Source organism: Nycticebus coucang, chromosome 3 (genome assembly GCF_027406575.1).
Source record: "Nycticebus coucang isolate mNycCou1 chromosome 3, mNycCou1.pri, whole genome shotgun sequence".
In the NCBI taxonomy this organism is placed as follows: domain Eukaryota; kingdom Metazoa; phylum Chordata; class Mammalia; order Primates; family Lorisidae; genus Nycticebus; species Nycticebus coucang.
In genome coordinates this window covers 1,061,065-1,069,360 of record NC_069782.1, presented here as the reverse complement: position 1 = coordinate 1,069,360, position 8,296 = coordinate 1,061,065, and the positions used below count along the sequence as shown (strand labels likewise).

Below are 8,296 nucleotides of genomic sequence, written 5' to 3'. Positions count from 1 at the left end.
CTGTTCATTTATCAAAATTCTTTGGTGGCTCTTGTTGATCTTCTACTTCAATAAATGGCCTTTTTGGGTGGCGTCTGTGGCTCAAGGAGTAGGGTGCCGGCCCCATATACCAGAGGTGGTGGGTTCAAGTCCAACCCCAGCCAAAAGCTACAACAACAACAAAAAAAAATAAATAAATAGCCTTTTGCATCCTTGTGTGAAATCACATCATGATGTAGATATCAGGGCTTCACAAAGTGAGTGCTCTGCAGGGCCAGATGCTAATCACTGGGGTGATGGGGAAACATCCAGGCATTTCCCACCCATCCCTTCTCTCCCCCATCTCTCTCATTCTCACTCCCTCCCCCTATTCATCCAACCATCCTTCCACTCATGCATTTATCTTCCCGTGCACTCAACCATCCATCCATCCATCCATCCATCTACCCATCTATCCACTTGGTCATTCATACATCCATCCACCCACTCTCCACCCATCCATGCACCCCCCCCATCCACCCATCCACCCACTCACCAACATACATACATACATCTACACATCCACCCACCCACCCACCCATCTAACCACGATCTATCCACCAATCCATCCATCCACCCACCCATCTAACCATCATCTATCCACCAATCCATCCATCCACATACTTCTCCATACATTGATTCCCCAAAACCACAGGTCAATTTGTAGTTACCATTAGAAGCATCTTGGGCAGAGTATGAGTCCATGATGATGGAAAAGACCGAGGGCCACCCTATATATATGGCCTTTTTGGGGTGTGGTTGGCAGCTCAGAGCCCTGCATCAGGCAGATCCAAAGTCAAGTCTTCACTTACTGCAGGGCTGTCCTTGGGTAGATGACCAGACCTCTCTGAGCCCCAACACCCTCATAAGTCCTGTGAAGCATCACTGGGGTTGGGGGGCTGGCGTGGATCCCTGGGGGCCTTGCTCTGGCCTGCTCACGGCCATCTCCTGCTAATGTCTCTCTCCCACACCTGTCACACTTCTCTCTGCTAGCAAGGCTGGACCAGGAGTGGATGGCCAACCAGACCAGTTTTCAGCACTTGGCTGGAGCAGGCCCACTGGGCAATACCCTGCTCTCCCTGCCCAGCATTGCCAGGAAGGACATGGCCAAAGCAAGAGGAATGGCACCTCTGGGCCACCAGGTGCTGCACTGAGCAGCCACACACAGCCGTGCTGGGAAGGCGGCCTGATGTTATCCTTACTGAGAGATAAGGTCTGAGGGCCGTAGACACAGGACAGCCTCACCCGTGTGTGCCTGAGTGGGCAGAGTGGAGGGAGAGGGCTCCCAAACCCTGCCCATGCCCTCCAGTTATGGGAGTGGTGAGCTTTCTGGTTTTTTGACTTGCCTAGCCTGGGCGTGTCCACGGTGCTGCAGTTCAGACTCAGGTTGGGGCTGCGAGGCAGCAGGGCCACCTCAATGGGACAGTAAACACCCCCCGGGCAGTCGTCAGCAACTGCTCCCTTCCTGGAGATCTGTCTTCTCTCCACTCTCCAGAGGAAGGCACAGCATCTGGGAGCCCGGAAGTGGAGGCTGTGACTTTCCAGCAGAGGGAACGGCCAGGCTTCACCTCACCCTCCCTGTGCCCTCCACAGGCACCATCCCACCTACAGGCCAGGAACCCCAGATTGGTGGGGGCAGCCTCCTGCTGCCTCCAACACTACAGCCCCCACCCCAGGAGGCCTCCTGGAGCCCAACCTCCAAGGAAGAGGCCCCATCTCTGGGCCTCGGCGGCTGGACATGCGCTTTGGGACAGCAGGTGCCGGGGGCCTCATCTCAGCTGTTTCTCTGCTGCATTGGTTTTGCCGGAAGGTTCCAGGCCCAGGCCCCAGAGAAACTGCATGGCACCAGCTGCGCTCCAGGCCCCTCTGATCACAGCCCTCTAGGACACCCTCCCCTCAGGTCCCCAGGGTGGGGTCTGAATGAGCTCCTGGACGGGTGTGTGAGTTCACGGCAGGGCCATCTGCACTCCTGGCAGGGTGATGTGAGCTACCAGCAGGGTCTCTGGACATCCCAGCACCTGTCAGCCCCTGAGTTTCTTTTCCTTGATCTGAGGAATTTGCATAAATACCAGGCACAGTCACGCCCCTGCTCTATCTTACAACTAATGTGAATGAAACACACAGAGGTTCAGGGCCTTGCTCAAGGCCACACAGAGCTTTGGTGACAGTCCAGCTCCAGAGCCAGCCCCTACACGGGGACAAGGGCAGTGGAGAGACAAGAGCTTATGCTGAGACGCGTCTCAGGGATCTGGCCAGGGGCTCGCCTAGGGAGGGGCAGCAGCAAGAATGACTGTGGACCCTTGAGTGCTGGATATGTCCTGCAGGCAGTGGACAGACCCCCCAGGACAATACCTGGAGACTAGGGGAGCAGGTCTGCCAGGTGCGGGGGAGGTGAGGGCAGGGACAGAGGCTATGTGAGTGACACCAGACAGAGGAGATGAGACGGCTGGAGGCTCAGACAGAAAACCAAGCTTTGGGGGTTTAATAAATTGAAAATAAAACTTTAAGCTCCAGCCCCACCTGGGTAAACTTTTCCTTGGAATTAATTTCTAAGATAAATTGTTCTGGAATTGTTTGGTCCATCTCTTCTAAGCCCCAATGTTTTTCTGATTAGACCTTTTCATCTAAATAGATCTGACGTCTGAATTGCACCTCAATCCTGCAGTATTGACGTCTGCCAGCCCAAGGCTTATGAGGGAAGTGTGGCCTCGCTGTGGCTCTGCTCAAATTGAACCATATTCCCAGTGGAATGAGAGGAGGGGCCGTTCCACTCTGCCGGGTGTGGGCGTTGGGTGTGGGCAGGGTGTGGGCACCAGTTGGGCCTTGTCCTTCCAGAGGGGACTGGACTGGGGGTCTTGGTTAGGGAGAAATGGTTTTAGCCCTGCACACACACCTGGCCAGCAGCACAGGGCCCAGTGCCTGTCCACACACTGGCCCCTGCACCCAGAGCCCCCCAGTACCTGGGCCACACTGCCCCAGGACTGAGACCATGGTCATTAAGGGCACTATTCCTGGGTGGCAGAAAAACTGAGCAGCAAACATCTAACAAGTCTGAACAAAAGATGCATTCAGGCATCCCCCACAGGCAGGTGGACAAAGGCCTCAGAGGCTTTGGCACAGGGTAGGCTGCCTTGGAGATGGGGCTCCCCACAGAGGCTCAGCCTCCTCCTCTGCACCCCAGGGGGTGCCAAGCCTTCCAGAAGGCAGGGTCCCAGGAAATGCAAATAAAGCCACATGTTTCAAAAGTGCCACGGGCCGGACAGTGCCAGTCCCTTACCTCCCGCCAGAGCCAACGGCAGCTGAACAGCTCGAAAAGGTGGTTCAGAAAACTCCAGGTGACTCCCTATAGGGCGTTAAACACACACTTACAGACTGAAGCCTCTGATAAGTTCCCAGGTAAGATGGGGAGGCAGGCCCCCAGTGGGAGGGGTCACTCTCTGGAGACAGCCCAAGCCCCTCCAAGGAGTCTCCTTCTGCACCAAGCCCCTCTCTTGCTGCAGACTGACCACCAAGCATCACTGCAGACCAGTCTCAGGACCTCACTGGCCTAGGCCAGCATGCGAACACCCTTGACTTTTCAAAAACTGCTGTTTAGACAGCCTCCCAACAAGTGGGAGAGACGCTAGTTAAAACCCACTAGATACAAATCGAATAAAAGCCACAACTTCCTTATGTACAGCACGCTTGGGAATCCTACAGAGACAGTGGCATTCTCTCTCCATCCTGAGACAGAAGGACAGTGGTAATATGCAAGGAAAGCTCATTACACGGCTGTAAACCTTCTGAGCGCCCACACCTGACAGAATTGAGATTAGGACGTTAACCCCTTTCCCTGAACCCTGCAGGTGTGTGCCCTTGACCCGAGCCCACCAGCGATACCCCTGAGGGTGCAGCTCAGGACACAGCGTGAGCTGGCCCTGCCCCAGCCTTCTACAGCCATGTGCCCTTTGGTCACTTTCTCTAAGATGTCCACCAGGTGAGGCCGACCTGAGGCTCTAAGGCCCATCTCCACAGCAGCTGACACAGCCCTCCCCGCTGGGCACGGCCCACAGCATGGGAATTTCAGCCAGCGCAGGTGGGTCAGGCAGCACAGGTTGGCATCCAGGTCCAGTTAACTGTAGCAACCACAGAGTCATAGCGCGGATGACACTGGGCACCCCCACCCTGCGTCAGCCTATGACTGGTCCTGAGCCTCCCAGGGCACTTCTCAGCCCAGCAGCAAAGTGCAAGGTTGTCTCGCCTCAGTTCCTGGTGATTTTACAGAATAGTCGATCCAAAGTCAAGTGTGTTTGGCAGTTCCCCAATGTGGGGAAAGAGCTCCCTCCACATTGGAGCTACAGGGCAGGAGGTGAGCCCCACTCAAAATGCTCTTGGCAAGATTTTACAAAGAAATAAGACACTTGAGTAGCGCCTGTGGCTCAGTGAGTAGGGCGCCGGCCCCATATACTGAGAGTGGTGGGTTCAAACCCAGCCCCGGCTGAACTGCAACCAAAAAATAGCCGGGCGTTGTGGCGGGCGCCTGTAATCCCAGCTGCTCGGGAGGCTGAGGCAGGAGAATCGCAGAAGCCCAAGAGCTAGAGGTTGCTGTGAGTCCTGTGACATCATGGCACTCTACTGAAGGCGGTAAAGTGAGACTCTGTCTCTACAAAAAAAAAAAAAAAAGAAATAAGACACTTTAATTCTCAGAGTTCCTAGCATTTTAAATTACAGTGTACTATTGGCTTTACTGTTTTTCTTCCTCTATACATTGTATCCAAACATCAAGGTAACTGTCAATGTGACAACCCTGGAGCTCTGCTGTCCTTACAGCTTAGCACCAGATCTGAGGGCGTCCCACCTCATGCATGGCATTTCCCGTTTGTGTACGAGCTCTGTGTGTATCTCCCCATTTGAACTTTACCACGGATCCCTATTGCCCCCAATGTACAGATGAAGAAACTGAGGCACAAAAGACTGAGGTTTGTGCTCTGGATCACACTGGAATTCCAGGGGGAGCCCCGTGGCTCCGAGTCCATGCCCAACATCCCTCTGTACCTGCGCCCTGGCACCTCACTGTCCAGTGACTCAGCTCCCCACTGACCACTCTCCTGGCCCCCTGGGTCTCAAGTTTATTCTGCCTACCAATGCCTGCCTCTGTGACCCACCTTCATCCAAACCCCCTTCCAGGGCAGATCTCTCTGCCCCCCTCCAAAGACCTCTCCTTGTGCTACCAAAAGCTCGGGCTGTAGCATTGCCAGAGAAACTCAGTGCTGGTTAAATGTCTGAATGTAATCCCAGCTCCATAAGGCGTGATCCAGCCAGCTGTGTTACTTGGTTCATTTTCTGCACCAAAACTATAACTTCCTAGAGTTTTCAAAGTGCTATCACTAGATACACCTTTCACAATGTGGGCAGAGTTAGGACCAGCTTAGGAAAGTCATAGCTACACAAAGGGAAACCGAGGCTCAGTGGCCAGGCCCTGCAGACACTTCCTTGGCCAGTTCCTCGGACAGAGCTATTCCTTCAGCTCTGTGGACAACTGAAAGTTCAGAAAAATCAAAAGTTAATAAAAATAAGACCATGCTGTTCTGAACACATTCTACTTCAAAGTATCTGGCTAACTGAATGGGGCCCAGTGACTGTGAGTCCGTCTCACCCATCCTTTCCAAGCCCCCGAGCAGAGTCTGTCTCGGTGGATGGGGCCGGCAGCACCCTCAAGATTTCCATTCTCCCAGCGTGGAGATCCTCAGAGTTCTACCACTTGGTAATCCCATCCATTAATTTGAATGGTTCGATGACAAGTTTGAAAAGGCGGATCAAGTGTCCTTTGGTCCGGGCGAAGAATGAATCATTTAACCACAGCGTGGGGCACAGGCAGGGTAATGGAGGCTTCGTTTGCAGTCTTATCTCGCCTGCAGACCGCGGGCTGCTGCCAGCTGCTTGACCAGGACAGTCCCTCCGTAGTGATTCAGATCAGCTCTCTCCATAGATTTCAGAATAAGCAATCAATTCCTTTGATAGGATTTAAAGACAAAGAGAAGAGCTTATTAAATCAAGTTAAGCCGCTGCCATCGAGCGTTGGTGAGAAGTAGGTGCTGGGCCTGGAGCACCAGCCCCACCCACTAAAGGGAGGAGGCAGGAGCTGGCCTGGGGCGCAGGCGGGCGCTGGTCCCAACCTGGTTCCCCTGCCAGGCCCTCCCCGTGGTTCCTCTCCACAGGTCCCTGCAAGTGTCCTTGTCTGTGTCCCATCGGGGCTCAACTCATACTGAGCCTCCGGCTGGGCACACAGCCCCAGTGACCCTGGGGGAGGGTTCAGGGGAAGAGGCTGACTCAGGGCTTGACTTGTCACACCCCCGGACCTGGCATCAGGATGGCCACCTGGTCAATGCAGGATCCTTCAGGGCAACAGCTCCCGCAGGTCTGGCCAGGGCCCAAGCTGACCCCTCAGAGGCCCTGCTAAGGGGTACACACCCTCGTGTCCTCGTCTGGCCTTGCTGATGAGGCCCAGTGGCCACCTCTGGGTGCTGTGGGGCAGGTGGCCTGGTTGGAATTCCTCCAAGATTCCTGGTGTCCCTGCAGGAGATTAGGGCACAGACAGGCAGAGGGGCGACCGTGTGAGGACTGGGAAAATACGGGGTCTACACACCGAGGAGAGGCCTGGGGAAGCAGCCCTGCCCAGGGCTGCCCAGATCCCCCAACCTCCCAGTGACACTTTTCTGCCACATGAGCCACCCTGTCTGCTGGAGCTTGTCACGGCAGCCACGCCGACCAACACACATCCTCCTGGGACAGAGATTCTCGGAGCAAAGCCCACAGAGTCCCAGAGGTGCAGCCAGCAGCCCTCTGCCTTGAGAAGGACAACCCCACGTCTCTGTCCCTTCGTTGTCCTCACCTGCCAGAAACACCATGTTCCCTTTACACAGAACTCACCAAAGTAAACCATTCCATGACTAAGAAGCCCTCTGTCAGGAAGACGGGTTTGTTTTTAAGGACTCCCGTTCCCACACAGACCTTCAACCTCGAGACGATTGCCAAGCCAGCACACGTGCTCTGCAACAAGGACCCCTTCACGCTCAAGTCCTCGGTTTACCTGTCATGCCTGTTCCCCATTCCCCAGCTCCAAGTTCCCGCTGATAGTGGGGACGGCCAGGCCTCAGTGCACTCCACGGTCACACGCAAGGTCACCATTGCCGTCTTTGACCTCAGCAGCTACCGCGACTGCCTCATCAAGTAGAGCAAGGCCATCGAGGTGATGTGTGCCCAGTGCATGGAGGTGAGCAAGGGCAAGGGCCTGCCTGCGACTATGAGCAGCTGTCAGTGCACTCCCATCGCTCACTCAAGCTCATCCTGAACTTCCTCGGCATCGCCTGTAGCAACGCCGTTCTGCACCACAAGGAACGCACTGAGGCCACATGGCATCAGGCAGTCCACAGACCAGGCCAGCAAACCTGTGAACCTGGAGGTACTTTCCAAATGGACCGGCCACATCCCTGGGGACGAGGTGCGGGATGTGGCCCAGACCACCCCTGGCTGGCTCAGCTGGCTGTAACCCCTATGCAAACCCACCCAACTATGGTAACCCTGACCCCATCATCAACAACACGTACGGGGTCTTGCAAGGGGATTACAAAACACCAGCCAATCTGAAAGGCTATTTTCAGGGGAACCAGAACAGCACCTCCTCCCCCTTAGGAAGTTTGTAATTTCAAGAAAATTTCATTCAAACGGAAATCGGACCTCTAATCCAAGCATATTGCTTGCAATTAATTGCCAAAACAGGACTGCTAATGAGGAATGCATTTGCATATGTTTTCAAAAGTTGAAGCATTGAAAACATACCTTGAAACTATCTTTGGACACTCTAGAGTAGAGAGCAAAGAGTATGGAAAGTAGTCCGGCTTTTGGAACTTAGGTACTTTATATTTTTTCCCCTCACGAAGATATTTTTTTAAGAAATATTTGCCATCCTCCTTAATTTGCATTCAAAGTATCTATTTAAGAATTTAATATGTAAGAATTTCTTTGATTCCTCCTCAGTTCTCAGTTTCACAGGCAAAAAAATATGTATATATATATTATTTGAATAAAGTGAACAGAGGCTCGAAAAAAAAAAAACAAAAAGAAGAAGCAGTGGAGTTATTGCCAAGTAGGAGATGAGGGTGCAGCTTTGGAAACTGACCACCAAGCTGCATGCACCAGCCCAAACTTGTTCTGGCAGGAGGCCCAGGAGAGCTGCCTGGTGCCTCTCGGCCTCAGTTCATCATCTGTGAGACATGACACTCACAACTTGAAACGCTGT

The 8,296-nt window shown here is 53.8% G+C and overlaps 1 pseudogene; it reads left to right on the top strand.

Annotated features, from left to right (window-relative positions):
* The first annotated feature begins 1,316 nt into the window (after nucleotides 1-1,316).
* Nucleotides 1,317-7,700, top strand: LOC128582600 (protein-tyrosine sulfotransferase 2-like; annotated as a pseudogene).
* Nucleotides 7,701-8,296: the final 596 nt, after the last annotated feature.